We start from the raw sequence: 21,849 nt of genomic DNA, 5'->3' as shown, positions 1-21,849 counted from the left end.
TCCCTGCCCCCTTACCGCGCTGCCTGGAGCACCAGTGGCTGGCTGCCCTACAGCCGAACCACCCAGCCGGAGCCAGCCACGCACCGCGCAGCCCAGAGACCGGGTCCGGCCTGGCTCTGCAGCTGCACTGCCCCAGAGCTCGCAGCCCCGCCGCCCCGAGCATCGCACTGGCGGCACCATAAGCTGAGGCTGCGGGGGAGAGCGACAGCAGTGCGGGGGCTGGGGGGAGCCTCCCAGGCCAGGAGCTCAGGGGGCCGGGCAGGAGGGTCCCGCGGGCCGGATGTGGCCCGCGGGCCATAGTTTGCCCACCTCTGGACTAGACAGACCAGCAGTCTAATCCAAGAGGACTATTCCTATGTTCCTATATTCCTATGTGGTTCAATAAATTTTCGGCTGGCTCCTCTGCAAAAGCGGGGTTTCACCCTAAGGTGAGTAAACTCTGGTAACTGGAGTTAGTCATTTTTATTGAGTTAATTACCATTAAATGCCATCTTTTTGCCATCAGCCAATGCAGTTTCGTTTAACCTGGCACAGTGTCCCCAGATACATACTCCTTTTTGTGGTATCAATTGCTGCTTTTGGTACAGAATGTTCTCATTGTTGCAGATGAGCTAATTAATGGCCCTTTGTGCCACAGTTTCTTAGAAATAAAAATCACTGGAATCATTTGGGCTGGTAATTTATATTGCAACATAAAACCATATAATGATCCCAAGAGAAGTTAAGCCTCACCACCAACGGGTTTTTTGTATATTAATAAATACCTGCTAAGATGAATAAATCATTACACAGCAGGTTGCCTTTATTGTACTTTGCAATTCACAGAACAGACCCCAGAAGAGTATATTTTAACACCTACAATGGCAGTGTGAAGAGTTCTCTCCTGTCGGCTCATGCTGCCATTTTTGAATCCTCCTAATTTAAGTAAACCATTAGTCAGCTTGTACTTTTGCTGCCCTTTTTGGCAGTTTGGTTTTTATGGACTCTCTTCGGATCATCCTGTGTTTGTTTTCTAATTAGACTAGGTCCTGAAGAACACCTAATATCTGCAGTAGCAGAGACCATAGTGCATGCAGTCTGCTATCAACAGATGAACAAGGATACCTTCTGGCACAATCTTTATGGCCTAGCTGAATTGGGCAATTGCTTTAACTCATCACTTTAATAATCCAAAGGACCATTCAATTGTGAACTATTCTGTCTACAGTTTTGGGGATTTTGACCAAATTTTTGCTAGACAATGTACCGTTCTGAACAGTGTTTATTGTAATTAAACCTTTCCCTGTTTAAAATGGCCTGCATGCTATACCATTGTATTAATGTGAGAGATAATAGCACTTCCCTCCCTTACAGGGTTGTTGCAAGGATAAAATCCATTAGTTAATTAAAACTGAACTTAAAACATATTTAAACTAGAGAGTTGCATCCTTCAATACTTCTGTAGACCAAACTACACACCCAGAGAGAAAGCAGCATGTTAAGCTGCTGCCTGTAATACGTTAGCAGTAGGGGGTGCCAGAGAGAATCCTCCATATAGAAACTGCATGGAAATTGGAGGGAGGAGCACAAGTTTCAAGACGCTCCAGGAAGTCAGTCTGTGTGCACATGGCTGGAATGCCAGCTGCAGTGGCAACATCTCTGTAAAGTTCTCTGAATAAAATGTCAGTTTAGTTTTAGAAACCTGGAGTTCTTTCATGTTGTTACCCAGCACATGAAACATTTCTATCTGCAGGACCAGACAGCCCATGGACCAGATTTTCCTCTAAATCAGGTTTTTCCTGTTTTCTGATTTCCACCAGAATGACCAGGCTTTCTGCTTATTGATGCCTAGAACCGTCCCAGAAATTCTGGAACTGAGCAATTGATATTCAAGAGTGACCATATTACAGACAGACAAAACAGAGGAATGCCATGGAGTGTAGATCCTCTCTTTGCTTGGCCAACTACCTACTGAAGAGAAGTCCTTTGATTGCAGGGCAGTGACTGGGACTTCCTCTGTGTGTGGACAGCACCTAGCACACTGAGTGCTACCGCAAGACAACTAAGGAATTATTATTAATACTCTTAGATAAATTGTCCCACCTTTTGCTTGCCACTTGGTGAAACACTGAAGGGAACCCTAGAACATGTTAAAGTGCATCATACTTACATTACTGTCTGTGGCCGTTCGTTAGCTCCTAGACAAAGTACTTTAGGAAGTGGAACAGCACATATTTAGATCGACAGTACAGTGCTGTATTTTTATACCCCTGATTCAAATTATGCCTCTCTTTCCCACAGAACAGGGATAATTTCTAGACATCTGAAACTGTGGCCAAATCTTGTTCATATTGCTCAACTGAATGGAGACCTCAGTGGGACTATTTGTCTGAATAAAGTGGGGGGAAATGGCCCCCAAAGATAAATATTTTTGTAATTCATCATTTCAATTCTATATGTTTTATGCTACTCATGAGACAGTCACAAGAATACCATATTATGCCCCACACTAAAGGCCATTCCTAGACATACCAGACCCACAGAGCAGGAAGAAAGGACTTTCTGTTAATGCTAGAAACATGGGAAAAATCGTTAGTGATTACCTTTGAAAAGTCATGGAAGATGGGAGAGAGTCCAAAGGACTGGAAAAGGGCAAATATAGTGTCAATCTATAAAAAAGGGAATAAGGACAAACCAGGGAAGTATAGACCAGTCAGCCTAACTTCAGTACCCAGAAAGATAATGGAGCAAGTAATTAAGCAATCAATTTACAAACATCTAGAAGATAATAAGGTGATAAGTAACAGTTAGCATAGATTTGTCAAGAACAAATCATGTCAGACCAACCAGATAGCTGTCTATGACAAGGTAACAAGCCTTGTGGCTAGGGGGGAAGCAGTAGATGTAGTGTATCTTGACTTTAGTAAGGCTTTTGGTACTGTCTCTCATGACCTTCTCATAAACAATGTGGAAGGCCTGAAATCATAGAACAAGCTTTTGTAGCATAGCCACTGATGACAGCTACTTCCTCCCTCCCGCCCTAAGTAGTTTTGCAATTTTCTAAAATTAAAAGAGCAGCTTTGCATTTTTAAGTTACCATTGTGCCTGCAATTCTTTTGCTGTGTTTAACCAGGCTGTGCCCAGGTAGCTTCTGTGGCCTGAAGCTGCCCTCTCACAATATACTGAAGTTCAGTTTGGAAAAGTATCATTTTATGTCCTTGAAATTCCACAGGGATTTGTTTCTGTGTGCCTGCACGGAGCTATTTGAGACAATAACCCTCTGTCTTGTCCTGATCCAAGCCCTCGACCTCTACAGGACCTCCACAATTCACCCACGCTGCAGCAGAAGCCCAGGCCAACGTACTTTCATAGACCATTCAAAGGCAAGTGTTTCTGTGATGAACTCATGGTTGAAGTTCTGGAGAGGGCCAACAAGCAAGTCCAGAACCAAAGACAGCGGGACTTGTGGCTGGTGGAAAGGCCTGGTGAGAGGCGAGAGGTAAGAGGAAAGGCTCAGGCTCAAGCAATTAGGTGCTGGGGCTCATGGAATTTTTTTAACATTCAAACCTGATGCAGCAAGCCCAGAGGTGCCAGGGCTATGAACCACCAAGCCTAGAGGTGCTGGAGCTCAGCGCTGGCAAGCCCTGGCACAAATTAAGCCCTGGCTCTAGGGAGTCTGGGAAATGGTTGGTTGGACACAGATCTGCATGCTGCAGTGTGGATACCAGAGGCCCAGGTTCAAGCCTGGGTTTGAAAATTCTCAACCTAGGGTTAGCAATCAGTGTAGATTCTCAAGCCCTGCATTTGCTAACCCAAGTTCAGCTGACTTGAGTCCCACTAACCCTGGGCTTGCAGTGCAGACATACCCAGAGATGCTAAGTGACTTGTGTAAGCACAATAAGTCTGTATGGACCAGGAACTTGAATCCTGGTCTCCCAACTCTGAAGGTAGCACCCCAGCCAGTCAGCCATGGTTCTTTTGCTGTGGGTGGGGGGCATTAGAATAGTGTAGTTCCTGCTCCTCCAATGAAACAATCACTGCAGGGAGTTGCAAAGATTACCGAATTTGACCCCTGCTATTCAAACAGTGTGATAGAGGCTTCCCATGGTTTTCTCAGTTGCTCAACATTGCTGACAATAATAATTAATGTGAACTCACGGGGTTATTTTTCCCCAGGCAAAATGGAAAATGTCCGCCTGTCTAGTCCATGTCACTACATACTGTAGCAAACCTGCAGGTCAATAAGCATCGTGCCATCCTAGCCACTTCTGTAGTACAGCCGGCTCCCCTAACAATGCTCGTCACTGTTACATTTAAAAAACAAAGGTGAACATTTAAACAAGGTGAACATTTAAAAAACAAAATCCTCATTCTCCCCTCTCCCCTCCTCAAGTTCTACTTACTGTACTTTTCTGGCACTTGGGTGAAACTTCTGCCAGAGTGAGACCCTCTCAACCAGTTTCCCCAGCATCCCTCCACCACTACAGGACAGGGCTGTAAGCTCTAAGGATTCATAACCATCGACGCCGCCCTTTACTAGTCAGACAGGGCATTCCCCTGTCTATAGACGGAGGGCGAAGGCTGCTCACGTCTAAAAAAGCACTCTGACCTATTTGCAAAGGCCAGCATGCTGCACAGACGCACACACAAAGAGCCTTGGATACAATGGGGACTGGCACTGTAGAAAGGCTATAGGCAGACACAGAGAGATGTCCGTAATAAAAAGGCTTAAGAATATGTTTTTAAAAATTAAAGGTAAAGATGCATTGGCAGAGAAAGCATGTGTATATACAGAGAGAGAGAGACCACACAGCACGTGTGCAATCAAGTGACGCTTGAATGTCAATTGGAAACAGTAATAATACCTCCCTCTTATACAGCGCTTTTCATCAGTAGTGTTTCACACTCGTCTGAAGTATTTATGCTCACTACTCCCCCAGGAGGTAGGGCAATGAGCCTGCTAATGTCAAGTTCAGCATCTCAGTTGCCACTGCATGCATGATTGCATTCCCAATGAATGCAAGTGTCCCTGCCTCTCTAGTAACCCACACACCTCCTGGGTGTGGTGTTCTGTCCCCTCTAGTGGCACTGAGACCGCTTAGAGATTAATTTTGGTTTCAGAGTAGCAGCTGTGTTAGTCTGTATTCGCAAAAAGAAAAGGAGGACTTGTGGCACCTTAGAGACTAACCAATTTATTTGCGCATGAGCTTTTGTGCTCATGCTCAAATAAATTGGTTAGTCTCTAAGGTGCCACAAGTCCTCCTTTTCTTTTTTAGAGATTAATGAGTCAGCGACAGCCTTAGCACATGGCCTTGGGGCTCATGCATTTAGCTTCAGAGGTCCCAGGTCCGATCCTGCCTGTTGACAATGGGGGTCTGTTGATGTTACATATATATGCACTTCTGCAGCCCAAGTGTGCATCTGCCCTTGAAAAGTTTGGCTTTAGCAGCGATTGCATATGATCATTCCATTGTCCTTTCAGGCTGACTGCTTGCAAGGTTCTTGAGGCACACTACTGAAATATACAAGAATCCTTCTCTGTAACTGTTGGAAATACGTGTTTACCTGATTGATGGGAGCAGCTGCAAAGGCGTCATTCCCATCTGCTGGGGGAAACAGCAACATATGTTTAAAAAAAACCACCCAAACATAATCACATGTATTATTTATCAAATCGTATAATTTATATTCAGACAACAACATCTTTTCAATGTCTATCTAAATACGTATTTGAAGGAGTCATCATTCCAATCTCCTGGATGAAATAATGTGTATTTTAAAGAACCTTTCAGGAAGGATTTTTTTTAAATGAATCATAAAAAACACAGAAGTACCGAAACAAGTTGGCATGCTAATCATGTAGTGTCACAAATGGACAAAAGGCCGCTGCCGTTCTGTCAGAAGGCCATTATTCCAAGATTAGCATGGCCCATCACTTTGCATTTCCCTGGCTGTTGTGATGCAGTGTCACATTTTTCATGTTCTTAAAGCACATGTTCAAAAAAGTCTCAGAGACCCTCCTAATTCTGTTGTTACCCACACAATCAGTGTCAGCGTGTCCCTGCTGATGGGCATGGCTAGCTAACACAGAACACTCTCGGGCAGCATGCGACAGGCCTACGTCCCTGCCACACAGGGAACATACTTGGAACTGCAGAAGCTGGGGATGGCCTTTGAGGAAGGCTGCAATGGCGCATGGGACTGCTTTCATCTGGCTGTCATTGAAGGAGATAGGCCTGTGATGCAGGACAATCGGAGCACTGCGGAGAGGCTGCTGTGCAGTGCGAGATAGAGTAGGGCACTGAGAGGCAGGCCTTATCTGTAGCTCTCTCTGCTAGTATCAAGCTGCCTCCTTCTGCCTCTTGTCGGCTTGCCTGTGTTCAGTGACTTCTTGGGTAAAATGAACAGCCGTACCCGAGATGAATGCCCCCTGCCTGCTACGAAACGTGGGCTGGGAGTGAAGAGTCAAAGCCAGCGTGATTCCACTGAGTGCTTTGATTCTATGCTGTCTTGCACTTAGCAATAAATTAAGGTTGGCCTTTCGTACCCCATCGCCACTGGCATGTGTTTGGCTGGGCCGCTGTCATTGCCGTGACAAGATCCCATTCGCCTTTCAACAATCACCAAATGACTCCCAAGGCTGAATCTCAAAACTCTGAAGTTTAGCAGCAGGTTTCCTAGCACAATTGCTGTTTCTTTAGCACCAGGCTCCCTGCCTGTGAAGCATGATCAGAAAACAAGATAATGCGCGTTCCTCACTAGGAAAATACCTTCTGGGAGAGATCAGCCGACGGAGTTTCTAGCTGGGATGGAAATATAAATATAAACTTAGACTGTAAAATGTACATGCTCACTATTCCTTTTGTGAAAATGTCCTTGTAATTAACCCAGAGAGTCACTTTCCAACTGATAAAACAACCCCTTTAAAATCAGTAAATCCCATATATATAATACAAGGAGAAACTGACCAGTGTCCTAAAAAGGTGGTGAATTGGGGTGACTGTTCCATGCTTTGGGGGGCCCCCCAGGCCGGTGAGATTGGCCGGCGTGGTTGGTCCTGCAAGAGACGAATCTGTCACTTCCGCCCCAGACCCCGCACTCCCCAGGGATGGCCCTTTTATTGATAACACCAGAACAGTCCAGAAAGAGGGATTCATGGATCCCAGCTCTGAATGAGTGTGTAAGGGAAGAGCACACAAAGAAGGCATAGGCAGAGGTGCTGGGCATGATCCCACTGGAGATCATAAGCACTGCTCCCAGGCTGTGAATCAGCTAGATCCCTGAAGTGGGGGTTGGGCCAGGAGAGGGAGAAGAGTACGGCTGATCCCCCAATGCATTGCATACACCTTTCTGCAATGAAATCACACTCTGATCCCACCAAGGGGATGCTCCTGAAAACCACAGTCTGGAGGTGAGATCAAATGTTCACCCTAGATTTCAGACAGGAGAACATTCCATTTTCAAGTGCCATCCTGGGCCCTGATCCTGGAATCGAATCTGTGCTTAGAGCCTTTGACTTCAGCAGGATCCCATGTGAGCCCAGGGGTGCACCAGCGCCAACCTGATGGCAGACTCGTCACTGTGCGGGCCATCTCGCACACATGCAGTAGGAGATTAGAGACTCTGGCAATTAACAAAGTTTACTGTTGGCAATAGGTTTCAGAGTAACAGCCGTGTTAGTCTGTATTCACAAAAAGAAAAGGAGTACTTGTGGCACCTTAGAGACTAACCAATTTATTTGAGCATAAGCTTTATTTATTTGATGCATCCGATGAAGTGAGCTGTAGCTCACGAAAGCTTATGCTCAAATAAATTGGTTAGTCTCTAAGGTGCCACAAGTCCTCCTTTTCTTGTTGGCAATAGATATTCCTATTACATAGCAGCTGTCATTCCAGCAGCTGAATCTGCCCTAGGTTTTTATGGCTAGAATAAATTTTTTATGCAGAAAAGAGTGCTACAAAATACACCATTTAATTTATTTTTCAGTGACTGCCTTTCAGAGTTTTCCAGGGCTGATAAGCACTCGAGTTTCTACAGGAATTCCACTATGTTTCTGGCTGTTCAGGTTTTATTATTATTAAGGGAAGAGACGAGTGAAGAGACTGAAGAGGCACTAGGGGGTCTGGAGAAAAATCATTCATGAGATCTCATTGTGATGATACGCGGGCTTTAAGCAGTGATGAGCTGCCAAAATCTTAACAACCGGTTCCCTCCTCACCCCATGAGGGGGTCTTAGCCCGCCCTTTCCCCCCCACCCCCCAGGACCCCTGCTCCATCCACCCTCCTCCCCTGACAGTCCCCGGAACCAGGCAGGAGGGTCTCGTAGGCCACCATAGTGGGTGCCCACTCCGCCCCGCCCCTAAGAGCCAGAGGGACCTGCTGGGGCAAGGTGGGGAGTCCTGGCTGTGCTTACCTGGGTGGCCTCCCGGGAAGCAGCCGGCAGGTCCCTCTGGCTCCTAGGGGCGGGGGAGCGTAGCTGGGGGGGAGCAGGGGAAGCAGCTGCTCCCCCCCCATCACATCAAAAGTGGTGCCTTAGGCACCGACTCCAGGGTGCTCCGGGGCTGGAGCACCCACAGGGAAAATTTGGTGGGTGCAGAGCCCGCACCGGCAGCTCCCCGCCCGGCCCCAGCTCACCTCTGCTCCGCCTCTGCCCCTGAACACGCCGCCCCGCTCTGCTTCTCCTCCCCCCACCCCGGCTTCCCACGAATCAGCTGTTGGCGCGGGAAGCCAGGGGGGCTGAGACGCAGGCTGCGGCTTCGCGGTCAGGCCCAGGGAAGCGGAGGTGAGCTGGGGTGGGGAGCGGTTCTCCTGTGCCCCCCCCCGGGTTACCTCTTGCGGCACGGGCAACCCCCCCTCCCCCTGCCCCAGCTCACCTCCGGTCCGCCTCCCTGGGCCTGAGCGCGAAGCTGCCACCTGCTTCTCAGCCCCCCGGCTTCCTGCGCGAAGAGCTGATTCACGGGAAACCGGGGGGAGGGGGGGTGGAGAAGCAGAGTGGGGCGGAGCGTAACTCAGGGGTGGGGGCGGAGCAGAGGAGGTGAGCTGGGGCCGGGCGGGGAGCTGCTGGTGGGTGCTCTGCACCCACCAAATTTTCCCTGTGGGTGCTCCAGCCCCGGAGCACCCTGGAGTCGGTGCCTAAGGCGCCACTTTTGGCCGGTTAAATTTAGAAGCCCTTTTAGAACTGGTTCTCCCCCGCAGGACAACCGGTTCTAAAAGGGCTTCTAAATTTAACAACCAGTTCCAGCGAACAGGTGAGAACCGGCTCCAGCTCACCACTGGCTTTAAGTAGCATAAAGATGACCACCATGAAGAGAAAGTAATTTTAAAGAACTCATGTGCCTAATTCAGAATGATGGCCTTTAGCTATTTGGACACCCATAAATCTGCAATAATTACATTAGCATTGTTTGGTTTCACTGGGGTGTTTAGGCGTTTTGGATAAAATGTAAGTAAAAAAGTGATCTTTAGTCCCCAGTCCAGCAAAACCGCATGTTAAAGTGTTTTTCATGATCGGGGCTTTAATTTACATTTTGTACTATTCATCCCACTGTAAAGCCCCCTGAGTCTATAAAAAAGCAGCAAGTAACTCAATTTGAGAATCTCCAGAAGAATGATACAGCTCAGACTGGTTTCATGCTTCAGGGTTTTAGCCAGCCATTTCGTGGGGTCAGGAAGGGATTCCCCCCCAGTGTATTCTGGAAGGGTTTGTGGGTTTTTTAAAAAATCTCCTTCCTCTGAAGCATCAGAGATGAATATGGATGGAGATGGGTCATAGGATGGGGAAGGCCAGGGCTCTGAGATGGTACCGAGCATTTTCTCTCTCTCTCAGGAGCTTACTTGGCTGGTTCTTGCTCATGAGCTCAGAGGCTAACTAATTGCCATATGGGCCATCTGCTGGGGCCAGGAAGGAATTTCCCCCAGGTCAGATTGACAGTAATCTGGGTGGGGGCGGGTGTTGTCTTCCTCTGCAGTATGTGGGTGCGGGTCACTTGCGAGGATTATCTGGATATATCTCACTTCCTCATTTCTTTGAGTCTTGAGCACTGCTCCACTCCATCCCTCCGGTGTCACATAATAGTCTAGTCTCCTGTGGGCTGTAATATTTTGGTCTAATTTCACTTCTTGGTTTTAATATGCAGGTGCTAAGTGGTGATAGTGGCCTGTGACATACAGGAGGTTAGACTAGATGATGTAGCAATGCCTTCTGGCCTTGAACTCTAAGACTCTGTGAACCATGGATACTAACATGAGAGGACACCATGTTTCTAAAACTAGACTTGCGCTTTATTAAGAGACCTATTTACAAAGATATTGCAACTGCAGCTGACATTCCAGCCATGTGCACAAAGACTGACTTCCTGGTGCCTTCTTGTGATGGAGTATGTTCCCCCACACTTGTCCTGAAGGGGTTAATCCAGGCCAGAGGGGCCAATTAACCTATTAGGCTGCAATCTGGGAGAATTAAGGCTGAGAGGGAAGCCCTAATTAAGGAAAGCTCAGCTGTGCAAGAACAGGAAGCGTTTCTATAAAGCGGGGAGCTGGTAGCAGAAAGATGCTGCAGGGTGGAGGGCTAAATTCACTTTCCCAGGGATAAGGGAGAGAAAGGGATTTTGGACCAAAGAGAAAGGGTTTGTCTAGCAGACCCAGGCAGCAGGGGGTTTAGCTAGGGTGGAGAATGCAAGCCTGGGATAGGCAAGGCAGAAGTAGGCCAAGGGAGAAGCAGAAAGGTTTGGGGTAGTGCAGGCCTTGGCTGCCAAAGATTGGGCCCTTGGACAGGAACCCACAGTAGAGGGCAGGCCTGGGTTCCCTTACCAGCTACTGAATGAGTGGCACAATCTGCGCAGTGATCTTGTGGGCTGTCCAGGACTGTTCATCCCAGCCACTGCGGGAGCGGCTCAGCCTGGGCAGTGGAGTTAAGGACGGCTTGGGACGCTGCAGAGGATGGATAGAACCCTGGAAGGGGAGGACTCTTGTGATTCGGCTGGAGGGCTAAGCCATGAAGATGAGGCGCTGGAGCTCCTGAGGTGCAAGAGAGGGGTCGCAGGGTGACAGAGCGAGGCGACGGGCTGAGAAACTGCCAGACGAGGGCGTCAGGCTGAAAGAGCTAATCCCCAGAGCAGCCAGCAGGAGGTGCCCTTACCGGTGCACAGTGAACCCCATGGCACTCTTCCAAGCTCCTCCCTCCTGCAACCTGTGCTCCTCCCCCCATGTGCCGCGCACTTTGCTACAATACCCAGTGGCAGCTCAAAGAGATTCCCAATGGCATTTTAGAAACAATTTTTTAAAAGGTAATTTCAAAGTTCTGTTTTCTGATTTAACGAAACCTCCCAAGCAGAATGCTCAGATAACGGCTAGCCATGAAGTTCCTACACAGTCTCTTTCCTGTGACACAACTTGCTTTGAAACTTCCACTAGGCCTAGAAACAACTGCCTCAGCCAGCAAAGTGAGGGTAGAACTTAAAGCCTGGTCATCACGTAGCTGCTCTATGCACGGGACTCCCCATTGACTTCAGTGGGAGAGAAGATGCTGAGTCAGAGCAAAAGTCATTCAGGACTTGCTGCACAGTATTTGGGTTTGCCAGACAAACACACTGCACAAGACAAAAGGAACAAAAACTAACACAGAGGACGTTCACTTGCACAAGCGGTACCAATGGGAAGCACCAATGTAGATGAAGTTCCTGCAGCTACATCTTAATGTTCTTAACACGGCATCATTAAGGCCTGCTCCAAGCAAGATCGACTGACTCATCAGCATAATGTTAGTAGGCACAGGAACCTTGTCTACACTAGCGCTCCCACCAGGAGCCTCACGATGCAGTAGTGGGGATTTTTGCCAACAACAAAGTGTACATCTAGCAAATGTCCAGAGGCCCTCATCACTGAAATGCTTCTGTTTTGCAATAGGTATTGCTCTTAGGCATGTCCTCCAGAAATGTAGTGAGCTACCCACTGTTTTCACCCACTTGTGTGCCCGTAACACATCCATCTACAGAAACACACCGCAACAGTGCACAGGAGGTTACACCCTGGCTTGACTTAGGTTTGCTTCAAGACAAAGTCAAAATGATCTTGATAAAAATGGAAAATCGCTCTGAAATCAACAAGTAAATTAATCAGTAAAGACAAGTGCAAAGAACTACACTTAGGGAAGAAAAATCAAATGCACAACTAGATAATGGGGAAGCACTGGCTAGGTGGTCGTACTCCTACAGAGGACCTGGGGGTTCTAGTGCATCTTAAATTGAATATGAGCCAACAACACGATGCAGTTGTGAAAAAGGTTCATGCCCTTCTGGGGTGTATTAAGCAGAGCATTGTACATAAGAAACGGAAGGTCATTGTTCCCTCTTTTCACAGGTGAGGCTTTAGCTGGAGTACTGTGTCCAGTTTTGGGTGCCGCACTTTAAGAAAGATGTGGATAAATTGGAGAGAGTCCAGAGATGAGCAACAAAAATGATAAAAAGTTTAGAAACCCTGAGCTGTGAGAAAAGGCTATAAACGGAGCATGCTCAATCTTGAGAAAAGAAGACTGCGGGGGGACCTGATAACAGTCTTCTAATATGTTAAGTGTTGCTACAGAAAGAACAGTGAGCACTGGTCTTCCATGTCCACTGGAGGTAGGACAAGTAGTAATAGGCTTAATTAGGAGCATAAGAACGGCCAGACTGGGTCAGACCAAAGGTCCATCTAGCCCAGTATCCTGTCTGCCGACAGCAGCCAAGGCCAGGTGCCCCAGAGGGAATGGACGGAAAAGGTCATCATCAGGTGATCCATTCCCTGTTGCCCATCCAAATTATGTTCATCTCTGTGTCCGACAATTTTGTTCTTTACTATAGTTTCAACCAGTTTGCCTGGTACTGAAGTCAGGCTTACTGGCCTGCAATTGCCAGGCTCACCTCTGGAGCCCTTTTTCAAAATTGGCATCACACTAGCAGACCTGCATCAGTGGGGAGAGGCACCCCTCCCTGCTGGCCCCAGCACAGACCTGCCCCGGAATTGCCTCGCCCCCGGCCCCGAGCTGCTGCGGCGAGAGAGGGCTGCAGGGAGTCCTCTCTCCCACTACAGGCCCGGGGCAGCCTGCACCCCAAACCCTCATCCTTGGCCCCACCCCAGAGCCTGCAACCCATGCACCCCAACCCTCTGCTCCAGCCCTAAGCCCCTTCTCACACCCTGAACCCCTCAGCCCCAACCCCACCCCAGAGCCTTCACCCCAGCCACCCAACCCTTGGCCCCAGCCCTGAGCCCCCTCTGCACCATGAACCCCTTATCCGCAGTCCCACTCCAGAGCCCTCATCCCCCACACCCCAAACCCTCTGCCCCAGCCCTGAGCCCGCTCCCATACGAACCCCTCGGTCCCACCCCCACCACATGAATTTTGTTGTGTGCACCAATATGGAGGTGATCCATTCCACACATGGACATAAAAAACAGGAGGGAACACTGATACTGTGGATGGAAATAACCTCAGGATTGCACAGAAGCCTCCCACTAGCATCCCTCCAACACACTGGCCACTGCTTAGGAGTCCTGCCGGGTCGACCCTGAGCATTCTACTGCCCTGGGGCCCGGTTTGCTAGAAGCCATGTACCTGGACTCAGGCGTGTAGTGTCTTGCCAGCATCTGTTACTTGCACAGCGATCTACTCCATCCATAGGACAGATGGGTCAGAGGAAGCCTCCCTGAGCATGTCGCCAGCTAGCCAGGAGCCAGCCCACAGATGCTCAAGACCATTTCGGGCAATGAAGAAATCCAGCCCCAGACAAACTCACTTCCTGAGCACTCTGGGCTTGCGGAGAAGAGCAGCACTTTGCCTGACGAGCAGAGCCATTCAACAAGGGCCTCAAGGTCAAGTATCCTAAAGCTGGGACAATAGGAGGTGAGCTGCAGGAAGCAAACCCTGTCCCTTCTTTGAAGAGCTTCCCTCCTCCATTGCACTTTAGGGAGGTTTCTTGTTCTCTAAACACACGCCTGCGGTGGGATATTCCCTATGTGAAGGGTCTTTTCCTGCCTCTGTCTCAGTCCACACAGCGGGGAGGCTTTCTCTTGCTAGAAGCAGGTGGGGAGAACATACCAGGTGCTCTCTCTGCAAAACGAATCCTGTCTTACTAACAGCTGTCTGCCTGCCCCTTGCCCCCAACCACACTTGGTCACTCCTTCCTCCCCTGCATCCTCATTCTCAACAACATGCTCCATAGAGGACCCATGTAGCCCAGTAGCCAGAGTACCAGACAGTGGTTCAGAGACTTGGGTTTTCTTCCTGGCTCCATTTCCTTTTTCACCCTGGCAGTCCTGTGGACATGGATTAGAAGGGCTGTAAAGGGGTAGTAAATGGTCTCGGTGTGCATGGGTGAAGCAGCAAGCACAATGGAGTCCCCGTCTCAGTTGAGACCTCTAGTCACGGCTGTAATACAAATAACTGCTTTCTTGTTCTGTGTTTGTACAGCACCTTGCACACAATCAGGTCCTGGCCAGGACCGGGGCTCCTACATGCTACCACAACATGAATCATAGTGATAACAACAAACAGCAGCAACCAAATTACCAAGGACAAGGCGATTAGCATCCACGTAGGCTTATGTCTCACCTATAGGGTGGCTACGTGTTACAGACAATAAAATCACTACGATAAGTGAGATATTGCAGGTTTGGGCAGGAGCATGGGAAGAGATGAAGAGAAACTGGACTGGAGGTTTTGAGGGAATCAGGAAAGCTTAGACAGTCAGTACAGACTTGGCCCTCTGCAAGTACCTTCCCCTGAGTTAAACTGGAACAAAATGATCAAGCTGTAAATTTTCCATGTTTATAGATCGCACCCAGCCATGGCAAGGTTCTTTATAATAAGCAGCAGCAGTCTGAGCATCTTTTTTAAAAATCAGGTCAGGTGCTAAAAGGCAGGATGCTTGGGTTACCTGGTTTCCATAGCAACCACATCTATGGCTCAGAACGGGGAAAGGATGGTCAGAAATCTCTGGCATTCTCCTTTACTGATTAACTGAATTTTACTCCCCTTAAATTCCTTTTCACTGAATGGCAGCGCTTCATTGCATTACACTCCAGCCTGAGCGCAAAGGTTTAAACTCATTCACTATTCATAAGTGACAGGCAGCGGAAAAACGGGGAAATGAACATTCGGCAACCTGATTATGTTCTGCCTATTGCAGACTTTAAATGTAATCTAATCACGACAAAACCTGAAACGAACAATACACTCGTGTCTCAGAATAACTGATGATGAGCAGTCATATCTGTAGCTATTGAGCAAGTACCAGTGTGCTGAGAACAGTGTGCAAATGCAAAATGTGCTCCACCCATTCAGGGTATTTCTAATCTATAGCACCGCATACACCTTTTACGTCAAAGTCAGCCATCGTCCCTTTTATGTTGGCACAGAAAGTCTCTATCTCCACATGAAGCATTTCGTCCTGAATTAAACCATCCTCATTGTGTGATCACCTGGATCGATCGGTCTTCAGCTGTTGTTAAGACTCCGCTGATCACAACACATCCGCCATTCTTCTCGCACGCTTGCCTTTCTTCTCCATGTTTGTCCGAAACGTTTAACAATGTCATCTTCCCAACTTCTTGGAGGCCGACCGGGTGGTCTTTTCTGTTCTCGCGGGTACCACTCAGCAATGATTGCAGTCCACCTATTGTCCGTGAGCTATGCTGTGTGGCCCGCCCATCGTATCTTGTTATGTCTGCTTTCTACGATAATATCTTTCACACTGCTGCGTTCTCTGATCATTCCATTTGGGATGCGAACCAGAAGGGAAATTCCCAACATAGCTCGTTCCATTGCCCTTTCAGCTACCGACAGCCACTGTTCTTCTCTCTTCATCAGTGCCCAAGTTTCACTGCCATACAGCATGGCTGGCAGCACTGTTGAATTGAAGATATTTGTATGTGTGGTCTTGTCGATTTTTCCTTTGAGGACGTCCTTGATGGAATTAAACGCACACCATCCTGCCCGAATCCTTCGCGAGAGATCTCCGTTCAGGTCTTGGTGCATATTAACTTCTTGGTCCAAATATATGTACTGTTCCACTTCTTCGATTTCTTCTCCTGTTACCGTTATTCGGGCTTTTTGTAAGACATCTGATCACATGTATTTCGTTTTGCAGTGGTTCATTTTCAAGCCGACCTGACTGCTTTGCTTGTCGAGTCTTCGTAGCATGCTCTGCAGTTGGTTGGTGCTTTCAGCAATTAGTACGATGTCATCCACAAATCTGAGATGGGATAATCATTCTCCATTTATGTTGACACCACTCCTCCAACTGATCTTGTTCATAACCATTTTGAGGCAGGCGGTGAATAGTTTCGGTGCAATCGTATCTCCTTGCTTTACGCCTTTCTCGATTGGGATGCAGAGGGGAGTTTCACGGAGAGTAATGTCTGTTGTACATCCGGTATTCTCTTCCTTCAACAAACTGATGTACTGCGTGTTAATGCCCTGCTCTGCGAGTGCCTTTAATATTGAGTTAAACTCGATGCTATCGAAGGCCTTTTCATAGTCGACAAAAGCAATGCACAGTGGGAGTTTGTATTCCCTCGCTCTTTCTAGGAGCTGGCTACGGGGAAATATATGGTCGATCGTGCTGAAATTTCTTCGAAATCCTGCCTGCTCTCCTGGCTGTTGTTCATCCAGACTCTGCGAGAGTCGGTCCGTTATAACTTTTGTAAATATCTTGCAGATGTGAGACAGCAGGTATATAGGGTGATAGTTCTTAAGATTTTCTTGATCATCCTTCTTGTGCAACAAGATGGTATTCGACTCCTTCCAGCTTGATGGTATTTTTCCTTCTTCAAGATATCGATTAAATCTTAAAGCGAGGGCCTTCCAAAGTTTTTCGCCTCCTGCAGAAATCATTTCTGATGTTATTCCATATTTGCCTGGAGCTTTTCCCTTCTTAATCTGGTGTAGTGCACTTCGGACTTCACTGACGATTACTGGGGGACACGTTCTTCTGACTCTTGGAGCATTGGGAGAGGGACGTTGATTCTTGATTTGAACAGTTCTGTATAGAAGTCCTTGCAGACCTCCTCCATCCCTGCTCTGTTGATTACTGTCTCTCCATCCTTGTTCTTTAATGCTGTTACGCTCAATCTATACTGCATCAATTCCTGCTTGCATGTCCTCAGGCTCTTGCGTGATTCAGCTGTTTTGAGGAGCTTTTCTTTCCGGAAGTTCTCAAAGTCGTCCTTCAGTTTTCGCTGTATAAGTTTGCACAGGATGGAGTACTCAAGGTTGTTATCTGAGCTCCTTTTCATGTTTCTCTGCTTCTCCAACAAGCTTTTCGTTTCATTCGAGATTCTTCCCTGCACCTTCTTCAGCTTTTCAATTTCAGATGCGTCAGCAAAGATACGATAGTCCACATCACACTTTTCCGTCTGGCTCCAGTCAAACCCAGAAATCGCTTTCTTCAGCTTTGCTTCATCAAATGTCTTTGGTTGCTGTTTCCTGTTTGCCATCTGTAACGCCTTCTTTTCCACCACTTCGTCAAAAATCAACTTCACTCTAAGCAGTCGATGGTCACTGCCAGTGTTGAAAGGCTGCACCACAGAGACATCTTGAACGATGCGCCTGTTAGAGAGCTTATTCCTTCACTCTCCCACTTCCCTGGTCCTTCTCGCATGAACAGAGAGCAACAATACCCGAAGTCCGAAGGTGCAAACAATTCCATGTTTATTGGGGTGAATTTCCAGCAAGCTTAAATACAAGTTCCTTTTTCCTTATTTTCAAATCCCAACTTACTTCCTGTTTGCCCCTAATTTATATAGTAATATTCTTAGCTATACCTTAACCAATCATTCTACTGAAATTTAACTAACCAATCCTAACATATTGTAACATGATTAGCTAACCAGTTATATCCCACCACCTTAATTAGATTACACCCAGCAAAATTAATTATACAGCAGACAGAAACAATCATAGAACCAGACAGAGATTATACAGACAAACAATAGCAAAGTGGGAACTATAATGACAAAACAATACAGAAGTGAGGATTTCACATCCCAGCTATTGATAAGTTAGTTCTTGCCAGACAGGATGCTATCAAACTAAGTTTCCTTTTACATTTTCTAGGCACTTCCCTTTCTCTGGAGGTGATAGGAATACAATCCTGTCCTGATAGTGCCTGACAGCCCAATAGCACCTTATTTCAATGTGACTAGTTTGGAATGTGGGGAGGTGACCGGTCGCTTCCCAGCTTATGGCTGCCTCTGCTGCTTAGCCAAAGGCCTTAGCCTAAGAACAGGGCCTCAATCTGACACAGTAAGAGAAAGGCCCTTACACCAGCAGACAGTGATTTTGATTCTTTCTTTTATACCTCTAGAACTAGCCAAGTGATAAGAATACCCCTAAATTCTTAAAGTACAGGCCTTTGCAGACAGGCCTGAATATCTATATCCTAACAGCGCCTTTTATTGACTAAAATATAGTCGATTTCATTCTTGCTTTTCGCGTTTGGCGTGATCCACATCCACCTTCTTTCAGTCTTCTTTTTGTACCAGGTGTTTGCCACATACATTTTTTCATTTCTGCCATCACTACCAGCCTTCCTCCTCTTTCATTCCTTTTGCCCCTGCTGTATCTCCCTATGAACTTTTCGCAAGCTTCCCCTCGCCTGACCTTGGCATTGAAATCTCCCATCGTGACAGTGTAAGTGGACTTTTGCATGAGAGCTCTTTCGAGCTCTCGGTAGAATTCTTCCACTTCTTTGTCCTCACTTGCACTTGTGGGAGCATAGGCCTGGATGACCTTGAGGGTAGCTTTTGACTCCATCTGAAGATGCAGCACACCAATATGTGATGATATTAGCAGGCATGATATGCCTTTTGAAGACCAATCCTTACTGATGATAAATCCGACTCCTCCAACATTTCTAGTGCCATCTCCCTTTCCGAGCCTCACAGCGCTTCCATCCTTCCAGTTGACTTCCAACTCCTTCTTTCATTGGGTTTTGCAGACATGGAGGATATTGCATCTTATCCTTTTCTTCTCCTCTATCAGATGGTTTAACGTTTCCTCCCTCGCCAGCGACCTACAATCGTAAGTACACACAGCGAGGGTTGTCCTTTTGCATGTTGGACTAGCACCTGACATTTTTAGCAACCTCTCATCAATTTCTGCTCCCCCACCGTAGAACAGTTCAATGACGCACAGGGAACTAAGACCCATTTACTCGTGTTTTTTAGCTGTTAACTTCAAGCCAACCCACTGGCTATGCAGGCAGGCATGCGTACCTCCTCAAGCTTAGCTAGCCTTCAACCTCTAAGGAGAAGGAAAAGTGTTCTTTCCTCTGAGGGAGCAATCTCCCTCCCTGGATTGGATAGTCCGACACCTTTGTGGCATGGTTAGACATACCAGGGCATACGCCCTGCTACCATAGCTGTCAGATGGCCAGGGTCACCACTGCACCACGATGAGGTAGGATTTTGCAGTGATACAATTGGTAAACTATAAAAATTGTTGCAAGTTTACAACAGCTAAGAAATAAAACCCATGAAAGCACATGATGGCTGGGTACATTGTTAGGTTAAACTGAGAATATTTCCTTGCACTGAGGACAGTCCAGAAGGAGGCTGAATGCTGTCTCAAGCAGGAAGAAACAAAAGCTGCAAATATCTCATGTGCTGCTTTTTGCCTGATATTGAGATACACCATAGCATTGGCTGCAGGATGTTTCGTAAGTAACAGGAAATCAGTTTCTGGCTGTACAGTTTAATTCCCCAAGTTAAATACCTCTCAATTATTAAAACACATTAAAAGTTGCTCATGAGGCTGGAGACTTAATGAACAGTGATTTCATTGCTCCTGGTGTCAGCAAGCCACAGGATTCGTTAGGAAGTATGCAGAGATGCCAAGTGAGGGACGTTAAAGCAGTCGAGAGCCTAGCAGGCAGAATACAGGGATGTCACTGTCAATAAGTATGTGTCTAGGATTATTCACAACACTCATTCTTTATGGACCTTTTTGCAATACACCCCTATGCTGTAAGAGCATGAGGCTTTTAATGTCATCCAGATTACAAATGATGCACTAACACTTGCAATGAGCTGTAGTTCTCTTCTGTAAATGACAGTGCACTGGGGACCCTGTACTGTAGATAAATAAAGATAGATGAGCTTGTAAAGTACAGTTTACGATAAATAACGGGTGCGATTTATGGTAAAACTAACTGATACAGGAGGGTACATTCACATTGATTTTTCTCATAGTCTTGCACAGTAATGTGCGTTCTGCCACATTTGTGAGTTATAAATAACTCAAGTGGCACTTATGCAACCCCATCAAATCCCAGGATCTCAAAGCACTTGACAAACATCTAGTCAGTTCTAGCAGTGAGGCAGTCATTATTATTGCACACCTCAGGCTTGATGCTGCTGACTCTCCATGCACAGACCTTGGGCTTGCACACACTTGCTTTTCTAACTGGCCATTGACTCCTACACCCAGAAGGCGGGAAGGATCAAGTCACTGAGGCCCAGAGAGGTTAAGGACCCATCACAACAGCTGCTGACTGCCTACCTGACCCACATACAGGAGGTATTCAGCACTGAGCAGGACAGCTCCCTACAAGCTCACGGAAATCTTTCCATTGACTTCAATAGGTGCTTGTCACGGGGTGCTCTACTCACTGCTGTAGCGCCTCCTTCAGGCCGCCTCTGGGGATTAGCTCTGCCAGGCCAACGCCCATTCCTGTGATTGCACTCTCAGTCTCTCTCACTCCGAGGACTTGAGGACTCCCACCTACCCTCCAGCCAAGTCACTGTAGTTTTCCCCTTCTGGGGGTACCAACATCTTGCAGGACCCACTGTCCCAGCCAGTCTTTCCTCTCCCTGCCCCTTAACAGCACCACTGCCCAGTGGCTGGTAGGGGAACACAGCCCTGTCCTCTACACTGGGGTCCCACCCAGGGACCCTACAGCAAGCCGTCAAGATCTGCACTGTCCTGAACCTTACTGCTGTATCCACAGCCTGCTTCCTACCTGACCTCCTCTCACCTTGAGAGTGGCTGCAGCCCCTTTCTCCGCAGCCCCGCTTCTGTTCTCAGCTCCCAGGCTTCACACAAGTCCCTCCTCCTCCTGTCCAGCTGAGCCTCTTCTTTAATTAATCCTCCTTGCTCCCTGGCTCCTCCTCCAGGTGCAGCCTAGGTGGTTAATTGGCCCACCTGTCCCCCTTAACCCTGTCAGGCCTGGTGTGGGGTGGACACCCCCTCACATATCCTCCCCCCAAGCCTGTAATCCCCAAGGGGTAAGGAGCCACCTCCCTTGGAGTTGCCAGAGCTAGGCTCATAAATCATCTTGCTCTTGCTCAAAGTCACCCAGCAGGTGACACAGATTATCCTGGTCCTCCCTAGTGCTCCTGAACTTTCCCCTCTGGAACTGCAGGTCTCCTTCAGCCTCTTGCCTGGCCTGCTCAGCAGCTAATAGCTTCTCCTGTAGCACCTTCACTTCCCCACAGAATCCCCCTGGCCCCTTTCACTGCATCCCCACCGTAGCCTGCTCTCTTTCTGTGTTTGTCCCTATCCCTGTCTGGGCCCTCTCTGCCCCACTCATTTTATCTGCTAGGTCCTTACTACCCACTACTGGGTGCACGGGTTGACCACCTTCCAGGTCCATGGACATCACCGCCATGTCTATCCTGATGACTTCTGGCCCTGGACACCCCCTCCTTCTTTTCTGTTTCACTGGGTTCCATGCCTTCCCCTTTGCTACCCCATAAATTCTTGAGAGGGCAGGGCCTTTTTATATGGCCGACCCTGCAGCACCCAAAGCAAACCCTTGTCCTCGCCTTGTTGGTAGGCCATGCTTTGGTTTTGTCTTGTCTTGCCCCCTCTCCTGGCCTAGCCTTCCCCTCACAGTT

Source organism: Natator depressus, chromosome 6 (assembly GCF_965152275.1).
Source record: "Natator depressus isolate rNatDep1 chromosome 6, rNatDep2.hap1, whole genome shotgun sequence".
Taxonomy (NCBI): Eukaryota; Metazoa; Chordata; order Testudines; family Cheloniidae; genus Natator; species Natator depressus.
The sequence above is the reverse complement of the archived record's forward strand: the minus strand, read 5'-3'. Positions refer to the sequence as shown.